The 19,906-nt window shown below is 37.0% G+C and overlaps 2 protein-coding genes across 3 annotated transcripts in view; both read right to left on the bottom strand.

Annotated features, from left to right (window-relative positions):
- Positions 1-4,437, bottom strand: part of LOC5570792 (titin homolog) — a 38,173-nt gene extending 33,736 nt beyond the window's left edge. Inside the window, exon 1 of one of the 2 annotated variants that reach the window (XM_001653240.2) lies at positions 4,289-4,437. The gene's annotated coding sequence lies outside the window, so the exon portion shown is untranslated. Of the gene's footprint in view, positions 1-4,284 lie in introns of both variants that reach the window. The other variant, XM_021842902.1, reaches the window with a different exon arrangement.
- Positions 1-19,906, bottom strand: part of LOC23687733 (G-protein coupled receptor daf-37) — a 511,826-nt gene that overhangs the window by 123,498 nt on the left and 368,422 nt on the right. The gene's annotated exons all lie outside the window — the stretch shown is intronic.

The following is a 19,906-nucleotide window of genomic DNA, read 5'->3' on the forward strand; positions in this document are numbered from 1 at the left end:
GACAAAGGAGGGAAGGGGGTCAAAAAAGTTGAAATTTAGCGTGACATAAATTGTGTACCATCCCTTGAAGGAAGCACCACACTAGACAATGGACTAGCATGCAACCAGCGTTGCCAACCTTCCAGATTTGTCTGGAATATTCCAGATTTTTGACGCCCCATTTTACAAAAATCTGGAAGATCCAGATAAAATTTTAAATGAATTTGTAAGGTTTTGTAAATAATTTGTAAGGTTCTCCATGTACGACATAAACGATCCAGACTTTTCCAGACAAATTTCCAAAACCTTCCAGATTTTTGAAAAATTGACTTGGCATCCCTGCATGCAACACCCAGTAGCACATTCGAAATACGTTCCTGACGAAAAGGAATCGAACCTACACCCCTTGACTCGAAGCGGCTGAACGCTTGGTAACACTAACCCCATGGCCACGAAGCCCACCAATGATGTGCTCAGATGAGTGGAAAAATTACCGAAATAAAAGAAGCAAATATGTTATAATCATAGTTATCAATTCTACTAACAAAATTAGGTGTGAATTCATATAAAAAAATATATACTTGACACAATTTGTAAAACTGAAAAAATAGATTTTGTCAACTACACTTTACTTAGTTTATAATGGGGTGATGCCCAAATTACGTCACGCTCCAAGGGAGGAGAGGGGGTCGAACCAAGCGTGACAAGCCTTACCAAATTTTCGAAGGACTCATACAAAAAGTGTGACAAAGGGGAGGGATGGGTCGAAAAAGTTGAAATTTAATGTCCTATCTTGTAGCATATTTCATGCAGATTGTTTGTTCCTACATAGGTTTTCCGCTATCTACTCTCTGAGTCATGATATAACGTACCGTGGGGGAACTGTAGCAGTGGGGTAAGTGGATCATTTGTCCATAATAAGCATAAATTCTTGAATATTTCGAATGTTTTCACATATTTGCTTCTTTTTAGGTTATATTCTCACGCACACCCCTGTACTACTGCAAAACTGATACTACACGTGTACTAACACAAGCAAACTTGTTGACTGCAAAAATCAATTCATTTTAAAGTTGTTTTCTGTCGATAAAAAATCCATTGTATCTTTGCCTAAAATCGAATACTATTACTCAGTGGCGATTCCCTAACCTCAAATCTACCTGTTCCACGATTACTTTGTGTTTTATAAACTAAATTTGTCGAATTATCCGTTTTTAGATTCGTAGAACAGGTAAAAAGTGAGGTTACGAGTTGCCTCTGCTATTAGTTTGAACAACACAAGGTGAACATTTCACTTCAAATATTATGAATCACAATGAAAAAAATGTATTTTTTTGTAAATAAAGTGGATCAAGTATTGTTATCGAATATTGGCCAACTTCTTACGCGGACTTGAATAAGTTTTAAAGTCATCAAATATTTTTATGCTTTTACATTTTTCATTCCTAGCTTGAATTTGCCAAATTGACCTGAGAAAATTTTAATTAATTCACCTTAAAGTGTTGCACAGTGTAGTATAAAAAAATAAAATTGAAAAATTCAAACAATTTTTTTATCGGTTTGTCTAAGCTGAAATGCAAAAAAAAAAAAACAAAATATACATATTCTCCAACTTAAAGCACATTATCGTACGTTTTTTGACCATATTGATTGTTCTAGACTGATTATAAATATATTTCCATAAATAAAATAAAAAGATTTAAGAAAGTTAAACAAAAGTAAATGTAACTATTATTTTTAAATCCTCAATTATTCTGTATAACTCAGGTGTATAAAATGGATGAATTTTCTCCAAAATATTCTAGTACCGTCAAACGGGGCTTCTTTTGAGATTATTTCCACATTTTTTAACTTTGAGGATTTGTAACTCTTAGAATTATAGATAGATATTGATAATTCTTGCTTATATCTAAGTTGTATATGTACGTAACAAATGTGCAAAATATGAGGCAAATCCATCAAGAAATAACAAAAATGCTTGAATAGCTAAAAAAGTGTGTGTTTCAAGACAAAAAAGGGGCTACTTTGGAATTTTTACAATTTGACAATGAAATGATTTTTCCTTATAACTGTCAAACTGATTCTAAAGATTATCCTCCACTGTGATGTTATTGAACGTTTTTCATAAATAAACCTAATTTAGAAATCTGCAAAGCTAGAAACAGTTACACATATATAACAAATTTCAACGAAACAAGCTATTCACTATCTCAGTTTGCAGTATGAAACTTAAACTTTCAACTTCCTCTTAAATGGAACTATCAGTTACAAATGCTTGATTTTCAAGTTGACATAAACGAACGATGTAACTACTAGGTACTGCGACGATTAATGAGTTATGTAAAAAAAAACTGTTTTTTTTTTCTATTCTTACTGTTATATGAACGATATGTAGAAGGATGACATTAATACCAGTAAGTAATTTAATACCAGTAAGTAATTTTCATTAAAAACTCAATCTATGAAGTAAAGTTTTGCAAGACCGTAAAGAAGTAAGTTTGCTTTTGTAATATGCTTTTAGCTTATTAGCAATTTAGAGCTGGTTTGTAAAATATACAAACCAAAACATTATAATAAAATAAAAGTCGTAAAATTAAGACCTTGGATCAATTATTTTAATAAAACAACAATTTTAAGCAAAACAAAACACAAAATTTTCATGAAATATGACGATTTGATAGTTTTGTGATGCTCCCAATAAGTTTCCACAACACGGGTAAAATTCAAACAATGTTTGAATAGCCAATGTTTTATAAGTTGTGAATATTTATTCGGACTTTTTTGAAATGTTTTTTTATTTATCCTGTTATTGTTGATGTTGTTCAAAAAAAAAAAATCATGCCTAGTGGTAGAGCATACATTGATTGATAAAAGTGCTGAAAACACAAAATTGTTCAGATTAATATTTACGCTGCTAATTAGTACAAAAGGTGAGTGTCCAAAGTAGCCCCGTCCGACGGTAACAATACAAATATTTTTCACAATATTTTGATAATATAAAGATTTTTTTTTATTTTAAAGCTACCAAAATATATAACATAGCAGTTATAACAAGAATGACAGTAATATTATTCTTACTATACATGATTACATCACATTTGTTTTAAGAATAGAGTTTTTTTATAGGTGGATAAGTAAGTAAGTGGATCATTTGGCGCAAATTTTCAAGTCCCTCATACTCAATACAAAACTATCAGGAAAATCGAAACAATTAACGATTTGAAGTATATTACTTCCTCATTTGTTATCCACAGAAAAAAGGAAGAATAACACTTCTCACGTTAGCTGAAAATAACAACGAAGATGACTATTGATTTTTCTGTATCCACTTACCCCACGGTATAGGGATGGTACACAAATTATGTCACGCCTAATTTCAATTTTTAGACCCCCTCCCCCCCTCTGTCACGTTTTTTGTATGAGACCTCCAAAAAATTTGTAAGGGTTGTCACGCTTGGCTTGACCCCCTCCCCCCTCTTGGAGCGTGACGTTATTTGTGCATGACCCCTTATTGATAATATGTACTGAGTAAAAATTAAGCGAAAAAGTCAATTCATATTTCGAGTACAAAATAGCAAGGAAAATTGAAGGGGATGTGTATGGTATTCACGAGGGTTTTAAAACTAGAGGTTTAAGTTTGGTATATTTACTCCTCTCGCATAATTCTCGCATAATTTATGATCTCGCCCTAAAAGCCATTGGTAACCATGTGAGTAGCTCGTTGTTTCTGTGCATTTGAATGGATTTACACGTTATTTAACAACTCTATCGTTAAGAAAGGATCATTATCTACCTGCCAGTGATGTTGATTTGGGTGCTTATTCATTAATTTGCTCAGAAACAAGGAGCTACACACATGGTTACCAATGGCTTTTAGGGCGTTATCTCGAATTATGCGAGAATTGGGATTATTACACATAAGAAATTCATTGATTATTTTCTCATTGTTATTGATTTGTCAGATAGGACCTTATCGCGAATCCCTCTCAAAGTAATATTACATGCATTCTCTACCACGGTGTACTATAATAATTTTTATGCCGTGTTCTCTACCTAAATAATACGGCTAACCCTACCATAGATATTACTAAACGCTAACGGCACTTCCTTCGAACAAGGGAGAAATCCGTCGTAATGGAAAAAGGCTTACAGATTTTTAGCATCATTTAGTATTCCCCTTGCAATGAGTGATAGCATCTTCAAGTGAAAACGACGTGTAATTTTTCATGGCGGTTCCGATTCCAACAGGGCGAACAAAATATGGTGTGATACTCGCGTTACGAACTGTTTCAAATCAAGTTATACCTACGAGGAGTTTGAATAGACACAGCGACAAATCAAATAAACCACCACTTTTGGTTAGGTCTGCAAATTTTCAGCTTTTTGGCAAAACTTTTCACAGATTCACTCGACCGACAAGCACAACAAACACCACCGTGATGATAAAATTTAATTAGAATTTGACGTTTAGCTAGCGACGCGTGCGTCGCTGATTGGATTAGGGGTGTCAACAATATTTATGCGGTTTTGAAAAATCGATCATTTCAAGAGTAACAATTCAAAAAGGCCTAATCCGATCGACAAATCAGTGGTTCGATAGCGATTCCCGAATAAAAAATACAATACAAAAACTATATAACGTATTGTAACAGTACCATTCAATATATTGGAAATACAATACAGTATATGTTAAATGACAATACAATTACAGTATAATATATTGTTTTGAACAGTTCACTGTATGGTATATGAGATTTTTGCAATATAATGTATGGGTGGTTAAGTATCGTAACAATACAAATATAGATATTTTCTCATACAAACATTTTGAAAATACAATACGATATAATGTTCATGTATTGTCTTGATAAGCAATTCGTGTATTGTTGTACAATACAAAAACAATTCAACGAACTGTATCATGGTTGCATTCGTCGTTACAGCTAATGTCAAGTGACTTCTAAAAAACTACTTATTTTAACTTTTTGAATATTTTCCACCCACCATTTCTTGCTTTCTGAACTTGTTTTGTTTATTTCTTTCAGCAAAGCTACATAGAAAAAAGCAACAGTTGTTTTACGCGAAAATAGGAATTTGACCAAAATTGTAAGGTATAAAACCAATTAAAAACAATACAATGTTCTGTTACAATATATTATATTGTTTTTGAATTGTATATCCAAACAAGAATAATATTGCTTCGACATTCAATTACAATACGCTGTATTGTATCCAATACGTTATATTGTACATTAATGGTTTATTCCATTCACTGAATCATACGTTTTTATCCGGGTTGTCATCGTTGGTTGGGCAAAGATCTTTAATCGAAAGACTGGTTGATCGGAAAGTTCCGCTTGAGCATGACTTTCACGGAGCGAGTACATGGGCGGGTAAGGGATGGTACACAAATTATGTCACGCTAAATTTCAACTTTTTCGACCCCCTCCCCCCCTTTGTCATACTTTTTGCACAGACAAACAGACGTAACACTCTCATCATTGTCCATCGACCACCTTTTTAACGGTTGATTTGAAAATATGATAGGTGGCCAATCTGCCACTCGCAGCGCTCGCATCGTTTTTGTTCGTGTTTGACGTTTACACACTACCGCCATCTGTTGGCCCGTCGGCCAAACACACCGATTTCAGCATTGGGCGTACATGTCCTCGTGACTATGATTTTGATCGAGATTTGTTCTAAGTGTTACGTCTGTTTGTCTGTGCTTTTTGTATGAGTCCTATGAAAATTTTTGTAAGGCTTGTCACGCTAGGCTCGACCCCTCCCCCCTTGGAGCGTGACGTAATTTGTGCATGACCCCTAACATGATCGCTTACAAAGTGAATTCGATTCAGGCGAAGGATTCTGAGTGAAAATAGGATGCCCCTAGAACATAGTTTCCCAAACTGTGGGTCGCAACCCTCTGGATGGTCCTGAGCTGTTCTTCGGTGGGTCACGAAAAGAAAATCCAAATTTGAAATTATTTCTATGGTTTTTGAATGTCTGCTAAAATTAATTTAAAATTTATTTATTATATTTTGATTATTTATTACAACAATCTATCAGCGAACAGGTATTAGCTCAGTTTGCAGTAACAATCAATACTATCTCACTTATCAGGGTTAAGTTAAGTTTCAACATCTTAATAACAATTCTCAAACATATTTACCACAATGAATGATTCTCCTTTTCCCGAGCAGCCTAGATAGCCGCGTAGTGTCGGTAGCGGTTGTTTCAACTGGCTAAGAATTAACACTACGGACTGCCTGTTCCGGTGGTAAAAGTCCACCTAACAGGTGATCCCTAATTTATGGTGTGATGCGTACCGTGCCTAGGACTGAATGGTTAGGGGGGTCTAAATAAAACCTAACCGCTAACGGAGCCTGTGGGGTACCAGGGCGCCCTCCACAGTATTAAGCCCTTCCTGTGCTACCCGGAGCAATGGTGCAGGTGACCTTGTGTTTCTCCAAGATAATCGGCTGCCCTTCTTCAGTCTCTATCCTGAGGCTTAATAAGGGTGGGATTATGAATATGTTGACATTTAATTTAAATTATCACCTATATGGATTCACATTATGCGTTTTACACAGTGTATTCTGGGCTCTTTCGCCTTTGGCGACTTTTAATAGATACCGATCTGGTTTTTTCGTTGCTGGTCTTTTTCGTGCTGAGATTGCAAAAAGCTTAATTCTGCCTAGTTTGGGTAGTGGCTACGGTTAGGTTAGCTCAGATCAATCTTCAGCATAAAAGAACAGCAACGATCAATCTTTGCAGACTCATGCAAAATGGTGCAGCCCAAGTGGCGCTAGTTCAAGAACCCTACTTTCGTAGAGGGAATTTCTATCTAGGTAACCTTGTGGACCCAGTTTTTGCTACTTTCAGCAAACTTGAAATGGCAAACTCGCGCTCCATGCCCCGCGCATGCGTGCTCGTTAATAAGGCAACTGTTGCTACACTCATTTCTGAGTTAACTACCAGAGATGTATGTGCTGTCATAATCGATGTTTCTGTTGGTGACCTCAACAGGAAATACGTCTATTGTTCGGTATATTTACCACATGATGAACCATCCCCAACGGATGACTTCAAACGAGTTGTCGTACACTGCGTAACAAAAGGCCTTCCGCTGATTGTGGGCAGTGATGCCAATGCTCATCACATCATCTGGGGCAGCTCAGATATCAATTGGAGAGGCTCCAGTCTGATGGAATACTTAAGTCACAGACAAACAGACGTAATATTTAGAACAAATCTCGATCAAAATCATAGTCACAAGGACATATACGCCCAATGGTAAAAACGGTGTGTTTGGCCGACAGGCTAACAGATGGCGGTAGTGTGTAAACGTCAAACACGAACAAAAAAGACGCGAGCGCTGCAGGTGGCGGATTGGCCACCTACAATATTTTTGAATCGACCGTTAAAAATGAGAGTGTGACGTCTGTTTGTCTGTGCTTAAGTAGTACAGACCTTGGATTACTTAACATAGGAAATCGCCCAATCTTCATGGTTTTTAATAGAGAAGAAGTGCTAGACATAACGCTCTGCTCGAATAGAATCAGTCACGAGTTGACGAATTGGCATAAATCAGATGAGGAATCATCAATCATCGCTACATCTTCTTTGAACATTCAAATGTAGCTGCACAGACTTTGCGTTTTAGGAATTCCCGGTCAACAAACTGGGAACTCTATATTGAATTGGTTGCGACCAAATTTCATGGATATTCGGATATTCTCTGTCCATTGAAAATCCAAGTGATCTGGATGATGTCGTTGATATTACAACATCCTACATTATCAGGTATCAGAAGGCCGGCTCCAAAGGCACGTTGGAACAGACGCCGTTCAGCTGGATCAGAGTCGTTCAAGTCAGCTCGCAAGGCTTACAAGAAGGCTTTTCGTTCTGCTGAACGATCCGGCTGGAAAAACCTTTGTACAAATGTTTCCAGTTTGAGTGAAGTCAGTCGGCTGAACAAAATCCTTGCAAAATCTAAGGATTTCCAAGTGAACGAAATTCACTTTGCTAATGGTGACTTTACTTCTTCCGATGAAGAAGTTTTAGAATGTTTATTCAATACACACGGATGTGTGGACATAGCATCTACGGATGAACCAAATGTCTTCTCATGCCAGAGACTCGCCTCGGCTCGCAGTATCGTAACTACTGAATCGATTCAATGAGCACTTAATAGTTTTGCTCCTTTCAAATCTCCAGGAGCGGATGGGATTTATCCTGTTCTGCTCCAAAAGGGATTTGAGTTTATCAAACATGTTTTGAAAAAGCTACTTGTAAGCAGTTTTGCTACCGGGTACATTCCCAGATCCTGGCGTGATATTAGGGGTCGTCCATAAATGACGTAGCTTTTTAGGGGGGAGGGGGGTCTTCACGAATTTGTGACGATGTGTGACGAGGGGGAGGGAGGGGTCCTAGCTAGAAGACGTAGCAATTATACATACAATTATTTTTTATCAAACTTGTTTTTTTTTACCTTTTTTTATCATTTTATAACCAACTTTATGGGTTATAAAATGATGATTCAGCTTCATAAAATTCATATAACTAGATTGGAAAAAAATCTAAGAAATTTTATATTTTCTTGATAAATGCGATCAAACTGATTACCACAGACAAACAGACGTCACACTCTCATCACTGTCCATCAGTGAACCAAAATGTACCGTCAAAAACTGTAGTGAGCGTGACAATCACACATAGACTACCATGACTTTCATGCAACAAAAACTTTCATGTGATACTGAAAATAAAAGTCATGCGCGACTGTGACTATTTTTTGGTCAGCAATAAAGGTATCATGGTTGTAATGAATTACTGTAGTAGTCTTTAATCTGTATTATCATAATGTACCACTCACAATGTGCACCGATTGAAATATGTTTCTCTTTTCATTCTTGTATCAACCAGCCGCACCAGCTTGAGGGCTGTCCATAACTCACGGGTTATTTTTCTATTTTTAGACTCCTCTTCCTTCGTCGGTCGGTTTTTCGTCTATACAAAAAAAAAAGTGCCGATCGGGATCTTTGGTCAAACAAACTACCCCCGCCCTTCTCCCCCCATGGATGACCACGTTGTTTATGGACAGCACCTTGTGCGAGAACGGCTCGAAGCAGAAACCTACGAATAAAGAGGGTAGAAGCAAACCTAAAAAACCCTGGTGCTCCGTTTGTACCACTTTTTTGTTGCTTCCAATGAACGCCCTCTCCTCCAATGGACCAATGCACGAGTTCAGTCGTTGACGTTTGAGCGTTACCATGGTAGCTAGTGAATACGGCACCGCTCAAAAGTCAAATTAGTGAACTCGTGCAAAGGTCCATGGACCAATGCACGAGTTCACTAATTTGACGTTTGAGCGGTGCGAATTCACTCGTTGCCATGGTCACGTAAAAAACACGGGACCGCTCAAACGTCAAATAGTGTACTCGTGCATCGGTCCATTGTGCAGCAGTGAAAACGCAGCTGTGTTGAAGTGGCGATTTGGATCAGAAGCAAACGAATGAAGAGTTGTCGCTACGATCGCAGCTGCGTCGTGATTGTTTTTTACATTCATTTCGCATTCCCGTCATCCACAACAGCATAACGTTCATGGGAGGCTGAAAAGAATTGCACGCTACTCTTATCCATGTCAGGTAATACATTCATGGCTGCAGTAGGAATGTATCAGTAGCAACCTGAATGTCACAAATGAATGTTTTGAAACCTCTTGCATGTGAATGTAACAGCAATGCGACAATAGCATCAAAAATGTATTATACGCTTCACTGCTGTCCATCGACCACCTTTTAAACGGTCGATTCAAATATATTGTAGTTGGTCAATCCACCACCCGCAGCGCTCGCATAGTTTTTGTTCGCGTTTGACGTTTACACACTACCGCCATCTGTTGGTCCATCGGCCAAACACAACGATTTTAGCATTGGGCGTACATGTTTTCTCGACTATGATTTTGATCGAGATTTGTTCTAAGTGTTACGTCTGTTTCTCTGTGTGATTACTTTGAAGCTTTAAATAATCATGTTAAAATTTTATTGTATTTATGTCTTAATAAATTAATTTATGAATAAACAAATAAAAAGTAAATAAATTAAATAAAAATTAATGCTTAAACGACTTGGATAACTTTGTTATAGTTTTAGTCATATTTTCTGTTAAAGCTTTATTTCTTAAAAAAACATATGTTCGTTCTTGCTAATATAACATTAAAACAAGATATTTATTCCGTGATTTATGCTTCAAATGTTGCAGGAGATCTTCACCCTAGCAACTCATAAATTTGTTTTGATATATCAATGACCTTGATGGAATAGCCTGAATACAACTTAATAAAATAGCCTGGACAACAGATTCGAGTCTTATCGAAATTGTTCTATCATTCAGTTTTCTTAAAAACTCGGTAATTTAAAGAAAGATTAGTTTCATTATATTGTCGCACTGCCACCAAACCGGATCGTGCCAGTAAGACTCGCGACGCGCTCCAACTCGCCGCATTTTGAAAACAGTTTTTTAATGTGGCGCTGCATTCTTCCGATTTTTATGAACACAGCGCACTATTCACATATTAGCAGCGACGCACGGGGCCCAAGAAAACAATAATTATAAATAAATGTTAGTCTTGATTACTACCGGATACATAATATAATTGTTTCATATAGGTTGTGCAAGATTATTTCAGTAAGGGGAACGATAATGAAGTTTAGCTGACATATTAATAAAGATGAATAATTTGTATGATAATCGCTAAGATTTAGATTGCCAAATCGAATAGCATTTGGATAATAATGACGAATATCCATTTCAAATTAAGATGTTTCAATAATGTTGATCATTTTCATTGCAATCTATTTCCTAACAACGAAAAATTAAAAAAAAAAACAATCTATTGTATTGCTTCATCAATCCAATTGAAGATCTTTCCTTTTTTTTTTCTACATTTACAGTTGTAAACTAGTTTTTTGTGGTAGCAACAGCAAAAGTAGTACAATTTAGCCAACATCTTTAGTTTATTCAAAACTATTTTGCAAATTACTCTTGAGCGCTACTGTATATCAAACAATTATTCTTTAGATTATCCTTACGTTTTAGTCAGTAATTTATATCAAACTTTGTATTGAACTTCTGAATTCCAATTTTTTGTTCGGACCCAATTGCTAAGGAAAACAATTAAAAAATGATAGGGGGGAGGGTACATGATATGCTACGTATTTTCCAAGGGGGGTATCAGCATTTGTGACGAAAAGCTACGAGGGGGGAGGGGGTGTAAGAAATCAGTGAAAAAATGCTACGTCATTTATGAACGGCCCCTACTGTAAAGTTAATCCCGAAAGGAGGACGTGCGTCGTATGAAGAAGTGAAGAGTTTTAGACCAATCAGTCTGACCTATTTTCTTCTGAAATGTCTGGAACGCATTATCGATCATCACAGTAGAAGCATTAACCTAAGAATGCTAATGTCGCTGCTGTTCGTGTGACCAACATCTAGTTTGCTGCGATGTGACAGCGTGAGTACCGGGCCTCAAAGTGGATGATGAATCGCCCGGGACATCCTGGCTACGAAGAACACTGTGTATCGATATATGGTTGTCATGGGCCTGTAAATACTCGACAATCCCAAATTGGGAGACTGTCAGCCATCTTATAACACTGTGGAAGAATCACCCGGAATGCGACTTAGGGTTCATTCAAATATTACGTAACGCAAAATTTTCCAATTTTGCGTTACGTAATATTTGAACAATCCCTTACTTCACCGGAGATCTAACACTGAATGGGCTGAGGCGATTGGAAGACTGACGGTCACATCACGCACACACTAATATTACGATCATAGCTAGAGTTACTGTGCACGTGCTGTAGCCTTAGGTGCAGGAGCCTCATTGCTTGTAAGCGCACGGGAGCGCTGTACATCGTGAGACCTTGCTTGGTGCGCCTCATTTTTCTTGAGATGTGTCTCACTGCGGTCTCATGCGCTCCGTCACATGTGCTGTTTAAGGCTCAAGAATCCATCATTCAATCATCAGCAATCATCAAAAATTAAAAACCAGTTTTTTCGTTCAAATTTGAAGAAATCCTTACGAAAATCTATCATCGCTTTAAAGATAGCCAGTGCAATGCAATGATAGATTTTCTTAAACATTACTTAAACTTTGAGCGAAAAAACTGGTTTTGAAAATTTGAAGAACGATGATGGTTATTTTCCTCTTAAAATTCAGCGCAATAATTGAAGTGATTACAAAAGTTTTCAACGAGGATCAGAATTGTAACTTTTGAATTGCGAGTCTTCGATCATATCATGTAGGCCATCTAGACACCTGCATAATGAGCCGAAAATAGCTGTAGAGGCTCTTCGTTACTAAGCAGTTGTTTCACAACTTGGATACCGATGGCGAGCCATAGCGCCGAGCAGCGCATGTGACGAGTCTCCCCGAGAGCACATCACCTAGCGCGCGCTTTTAGAATTTTCGTGAGCCTCCATCTAGCGCAGCACACTAGGATTCCGATGTGCTGAGAGACGGTTTGGTTGGAGGCTCGTCAGTACATTTATGTGCTCCTGAGAAATATGTAACTCTAATCATAGCATACGCATGCATTACCGTCTCAGCGTCAGCCAGTAAGGGGAAAGGTATTAAACATACGGAAAGGGGAAAGGTATTAAACATACACACTCAAAATTCAATTTGATTATGAAACATGTTATATCTTTGTTAAAATATCTAGGTATGACATCAATCAAGCAGTTGTGAAATAAGGAACGAAAACTAATTACCGTCAAGCTACCATTCACTGTGCATTTAAAAAAAAATCTGCACTTCAAAATATTAACAATTCTCCCAAATAATTTAAAGCGAACAAGAATACTACTACGGAGCGTGCAATCATACCATAGTTCAGGTAAAAATCTAAAAATAGTGATGCATAACAAAAAAATATTCAAAAATTGTGTTTACAAATGTTATGTTAAGGTCGTCTCGTACCGTGCTATGGAACCATTTACCGTACACGCTAGTGCACCAATTACCGTGCGTCTAGTTTTCCTCATGATTTAATTTCGTATCTTGAAGAAACGTTGTTGGTGGAGAAACTATGTTGCTAGTAGTGTGCAAACCCATTTTGGGATCATACACAAATTACGTCACGCTCCAAGGGGGGGGAGGGGGTCAAGCCACGCGTGACAAGCCTTACAAAATTTTCGGAGGACTCATACAAAAAGTGTGACAAAGGGGGGGGGGGAGGGGGTCAAAAAAGTTGAGATTTAGCGTGACATAATTTGTGTACCATCCCTTTCAAGGATATTCGAACGCTAACTTACAATAAAAGCCATAAAAAGTTGATAAAATGGCTTAACCATTATTTCCATTAAAATCGTTATAGAAGGTTCAACTGTAATTTCCAAATCATTTCATATTCGTTCAAAAACTAAATATGAAGTAGTTAAATCATAATATAACAGAAAATCTAATATTACTCAATAATTTCATGCACTTTTAACTACTACACGGTAATAGGAACCACACCTATTAAGGAGGGTCCATTCATCGTGCATTTGTGTTTCGACAGCAAAACAATAAAAAATTCTAATTTGCATAAAATCTCAAGGCTCATACGATGAAATACATCCAAGAATACATCTTACTAGGGTAACGTGCTAGTATGGCTAGTATACATCGTATTAAGCATTGATCAGTGAGAACCTGCAATTTTCCCAGTATTGCAATGAATGATGCAGATCCAAACCGATGCCAAACAATTCTTTCTCAAAACGGCTTCAGCATTGTACAATAAGATTTTGATAAATCTTGATCATTTTTTGGAAATAATGCAAAGAAAATGCATTTTGCCGTATTCTCAATCCGTCGTTTTGTTTTCATTTCTGTCGCAATCAAAACACAACATATCAACGCTATAATAAAATGTTTTACTAGAATATATAAATATACGGGCATCTCCCTCCACTCCTTCAGCATGATGCTATATACTCACTTCCTTCAAAATTCATTGTTCGTCATCAAAATTCCGCCTAAACTTATTAACACAATTCCTTTTGACCGAACAATTATGGCATTTTCTCACAGTGAAGCGAAAATAACACAATCAAAGGAATCGTATTTTTACACATTGATGCGCACAAGCTTTTTTTTCTGAGTACGACGGATTGAACTTTGTTTACATACTCAATTTCATGCGGTCGTTGAGGACATTTCATATATACAATGTCGTGAACTTTTACGGCGTGTGATTGGAATGAAATCCTTCAGTGAAGAAGTACGAAGGTTTTCCATAGTGAAAATATGTGCCCAGCGAAGTAAGTCACATAGGGGGGCGGGAAGAAACTTGTATCACAAAGGGTTCATTCAAAAATTACGTAACGCAAAATTTGCCAATTTTAGACCCCTCCCTCCCCCACGTAACAGCTTTTGTATGGATAATTTTAAAATTTTGTATGGACCGTAAAACTATGCTAGACCGCTCCCCCCCATTGTTGCGTTACGTAATATTTGAACGATCCCAAAGTGGTGTGACCGGTGTCGATAGCTACACTGAAACAAGCGTTGCAGTAATGAGAACCATGAACGTGTTTTTAAATTTACTATTCCAACCACGATTGAGCTATCATGAACGCTTTTTATTTGCGTTTTGTTCCTTCTCAATCCAACCGCGTCGATAGCCGAGCGGCTAGCGTTCGCGCTTGGCAATCGCCAGATCCTCGGTTTGATTCTGGTCTGCTGCAAGTTTTTAACCATGATATAGTAATTTTTACTATACAAATGGTGCCATGGTAAAATTGAATGCACAAAATATTCTAAATAAATGCGAATTTAGTCTGCACAAATCAAGTGGCGTTGTGTATTTAATTTAACCCTCTGATATAGTATTTTCAACCGCAACGCTGTTCTCAGTGTAAGCATTTCTTTGAAATCGTGTTCGTCCATGCGATTTCGGTGAAAAAGTGCAAACTGGATAATTGAGCTGAAGCTATTTATTGAAATACAGTAGTTTTATTGCATTTTTGATGTACAAGTGTACGAATCATGACAGCTTTCACAAAATTACACTTGGAAAATGAATCTATGTTGTAGGTAAGTTGGAATATCCGCCGTAGTGGAACATTTTAAGTTTGATACGACGAATAATAGCGCTTACGACGAAGTAGAACGAAACCCTAGTAGTATCTACAGCGAAACCTTGTTGAAGTTTTGAAAAATTTGATACTCTAACGTTAAAATGGAAAATGTGAATTTTTGGCGTTTCTACTAAGAGTGTTACAAAATCTCATTATTGAACAAATTTCTCATGATTTTGATTACATAAATCAAGTTTTTCAAAATGCATTGTGACAAAAACTACTTCATTTCATCAGTTTTATCTTACTTTGGCATCAAAGCAATAATATGTGAAAATTGTATAAACATTCTGTAGAGATCTGTATACGTGCACGGTGAATGGAGGCCGCATGGTGACCGGTGACTTAACAGTACTAGAGATGGTCGAGTTACAGGTTTTCAAACTCGAAACCCGCACCGAACCCGAACCCGACGGGTTCGGGATCGAATATTTAAAATTTTTCGGGTTCGAGTCGTGTTTGAGGATTACAAAATTATCGAGTACGGGTCGGGTTCGGGTTTGGGTTCGGAAAAAGTCGGGCTTAGTCGGGTTTGGTCAGAATTGTGAACAAAGTGACAACATGAATGTTTCCTTATGCATCAGACACGATGAATAAATATATCATCTCTTTGAACTCGGGTTATATTCGGGGTTTTCTCACACAAAAAATCCGGGTTTACTTTTCAATTATTGTCTCGGGTACGGGTCGGTATGTGAAAAATGTGAAACCCAACCACAGATAACAGATGTTTATGCTAGAACAACATTTTTCTGAAAACCTGTGTAAATATTCAAACTGAAACTCCTTGCAGTCACTAGCGCCACCACACAGCGAATTGCGCCAAACAGTCGTGAATATCTGTATCTTGACATATTTCATATTCACGACTGACATCGTTATGGGAACTTAGCGATTACAGCGCCACCACGATGTTCCTACTTGTGTTGCTATTCAAAATGACCGTTAATTGTCTTATACAGTTTTACAATCGGACTTCAACGTCTGTTATCTGTGACCCGACCATCTCTACTAATTACTTCAATCTTTGTGATTTTGAACAGACCTGATACATGCCAATGTCGTCTTGTAAGCAAATATCGTTCCCAAAAGTGTAACGAGTGATCTCAAATGTTTTAGTATAAGACCTTTTTTCAATTTTTTTCGCTTATGGGACGCGAGAAATATTCCTGACTGCTAGATGGGTCGTACATCCGAAAAGTTTGGGAACCTATGTAATTAAGAACTTTAATGGGTTTATTCCAGGCTTTGAAAAATTTAACGATCATTGACACACGAGCAGTGTTGCCACATTTTTTCCGACATTCATCTGTGTTTTCGACTGAAAAAATCATTTTTTTCATCTTAAGTCACCCTCCAAAAATCTTGGTAAAAATCTGTGTCGCGCGAAATTAAAAAATGTTGTTTTTTAGATAAAACAAAACTTAGCAAACGTATTATGATTGTTCTTGACACGTTAAAATTTTTAAATTTGATTTGAGTTTTTTTTTTCTATAAAAAGGATATTCAAAATGCAAAATTGTTTCCATAAAATTAAAATACTTAAGTTTTGCGAAAAACTAAACAGAATAATGGTATTTCTGATTTATATCTTCAAACCCCGTGTCCTTAGCTCTTGATTTATTTTATCTTAAAAATCTTTTTCATTTCTAATCATATCTGTAGGCAAGAACAGAAAAAAAAATCTGTGCAATTACAGATAAATCTATGTATGTGACATTTATTCGTCTGCATTCACATAACACGCATGACATTTATCGTTCGTGGAAGGTTAACGAGCCACGAAAGGCAAAAAACAGACGCACACCACCCACTGCTTGGCGCCAATAACTGTGTGTCAAAACTTGCAACATTCTCATTCTGATCAAGAATCAGAGGCGAATATTTTCCATTTTCTGTGCTACACTTAGCTTAGCTTAGACTGACTCGATTGGCTGGAACATCATAGAACACTCTTATTGTTATGCCGACACTTACAGTGGCGAACCATCTAAAGTTTGTTGAATAAAGAGAACCTTTCGCAAGTCTACACTTGTAGTGTCGAACCATTCAAAGTTTTCTTAAATACAAAAATAAAGGTAAACATCAACGGGTGTTTTGAAAAAAAAAAATATATATGTGTAACATAAATAATTTATGAATCAGAGTTTATGTCGACACTCACAGTGACGAACCATTCATAGTTTGTTGAAAAATCATATTTACGTTCCACCGTTGTAACGATTAAATGAACAGTCATACATATTTTATAGACTAGAAATACTAGCATGAAACGAGCTCACCAATTGATCCGTCATCCTTGACTGAGCAGCAACAATCCACTTTCAGCTTCACTCGTTTGCTCGGCTATATAAAAGCACTCGGAGAAAATAGGTGTGCGACCCGAGAGGGAAAACAACTGACAACTGCTCGGGGTTTCTTGACGCACTGCCCAGGAGCAAGCGTCAAGGTCGAAGGATCAAAAAGAACTAATCGATCGCGGCACTTTTCAATTTACTCGTTCGACGCGCGACATGTTTGATTCTGCCCTCTTCGTTCGCCTCCGCAAGAGCAAGCGTCCAGGTCAAACGATCAAAAACTACACTATTTTCCATTTTCTGTGCTACACGGGAAAAAAGTCTGTGGTAAAAATTACTATTTTAGCTGACTACGCCCATTCTTAAAACTGTGTGTGGGTGTGGTGGATTGAGCACCTACTATATATTTAAATCCCCGAAAATTGTCTTACGTAATTAATGGACAGCTCCTTACAACGCTTTTAGAATTTTCTATGAGCTGGAACGTTTAATGCACACCGACCAGAGGACTGGCACGGCTATCATCCTGCATACATTTCGGCTCTTCCTCACACCGTTTTTGGTACTTCGCATTTTATAACCCACTTTCTGGTCGGTTTGCCCTAACTTGTTTCTGATTATTGAGTATACGGCTTATGTGCTGGTAGTGTTTGTTTCTGGTAATTAAATATATTGCGTTGAATCGTAGTATTTTCTTCATTTCGACGTTTTGTTGAATGTTTTACGCATCAGTGGGTATCATTGAAGTCTCATATCCAAAAAACCATACGTTTTGTCAGTCTCAAAAGAATCAAAACAAAGACATTGGACGCCATGTCGAATCAATGACCCCCTGACGCCCACCGATCCCCTTCTGCGTTATAAAATTTGTGGATGAGCCCTAAGCTGAGAAACAGATACGCAGCTTGTAGGTTGAGCGCCCATCTAGCGAAAAGAGAGTCGTGGATTCGACCCCCACCGGAGCACGTAGTTTCTTTTCGCAGTTTAAATTTCAATTTGTACATTTTGGTTGGTAAATGCTGGGCATGGCGTACCACAACTACTTCACGTACCTGAAGGAATGAAATAGACCCCTTTGTATGGGTTTAGCCTAGTACCGTAATCCGGGGGCAAATTGATCATTATTCCACAACTTTTTTTAATGTTATCCTTTGGAATTCAAATAATGTCAAATTTATATCGGTAAAATCAGTACTTCATTGATCTCTATCAGTTTATGTAATCCATTTTATATGAAATAAAATTTAACATATCATAAAATTAGTTGTAATATCAAAAATTGAATATGTCACATTGGGGCGAAATTGATCACTATATAATAAAGCATATTTTAGAATGTAAAATTTCCCTTTCTACTAAATTTGGGTCTTCTGAATCCAAAACTGATGTCAAAATTCTTACAACTTGTAAATATCATCATATTATTGCAAAATTAAACTTAGAAAATCTGCATAATACGCCTAAATGTATGCAATTTCCCTTGAAATAAGCACGTTACTCAACAATAAACGGGTTTATGAGCATAACACTATTCTTGCTATACTATATGATTTCAAAAATGAGTTCAGCAGTTTACACTGAAGCTTACCCTACATTTTTATATATCAAAGTTTTCATGCAGGCTTAGCACCAGCAGATTGTTTAGTATCAACATTTCCAATAGTATTGATTACACCTTCAAAAACCGTGAATATTTGTACGCAAAACTGATCATAATAAAAATAAAATAGTTTAAAATCATCATTAGACATCTATAAACTATAAAACATTGAATGTATGTGATGCCAACGAAGTATTAAGAATCCGTGAAAGGAAATGCTATTTGATACCGACTTGATCAAATTCACCCCAGTGATCAATTTGCCCCCGGTATCTGTGCCTCCCTCCCAGGTCCTACCCATAGTTTTGTATGTGGACGGGCCTCTGTTTCAGAGTAAGTTAGACCATTCAACTTTTCATATGAAAATGATAGCAAAATGTCTGTTCGTCTTAAACAGCTTTTAATAATACTTGGAACATTTGCTTTTGGTAGTTCTATTCACCCTCATTCTTGGTAAGGGATGATTCAAATATTACGTAACGCAAAATTTGCCAATTTTAGGCCTCCTCCCTCCCGCACGTAACAGCTTTTGTATGTAAAACATAAAATTTGTGTATGGACCGTAACACTACGGAAGACTCCTCTCTCCCCCTGTTGCGTTACGTAATAATGGCGTGAACGGGAATGCAAACCGGATTTCGATCGAAAGAGCATTCGAACGGGACGAGTAAAATGTCCATTTCCCGGCCATTTTACTCGTCCCGGGATTCGGGATGAAAATCCCGGAATTTATCAATAAAATTGGTATTTTGGTCGAAATGAAAGTAAAAGGTTAATGTTTTTTCAATGAAATATTAAGATAATGTAACTTTCCAAGATAATTTGGTAACAAATCACATTTCATATATGACTTTCTTATTCTGATGACTAATTACGGGTCATAATATGATGACCA

Source organism: Aedes aegypti, chromosome 2 (assembly GCF_002204515.2).
Source record: "Aedes aegypti strain LVP_AGWG chromosome 2, AaegL5.0 Primary Assembly, whole genome shotgun sequence".
Lineage (NCBI taxonomy): Eukaryota > Metazoa > Arthropoda > Insecta > Diptera > Culicidae > Aedes > Aedes aegypti.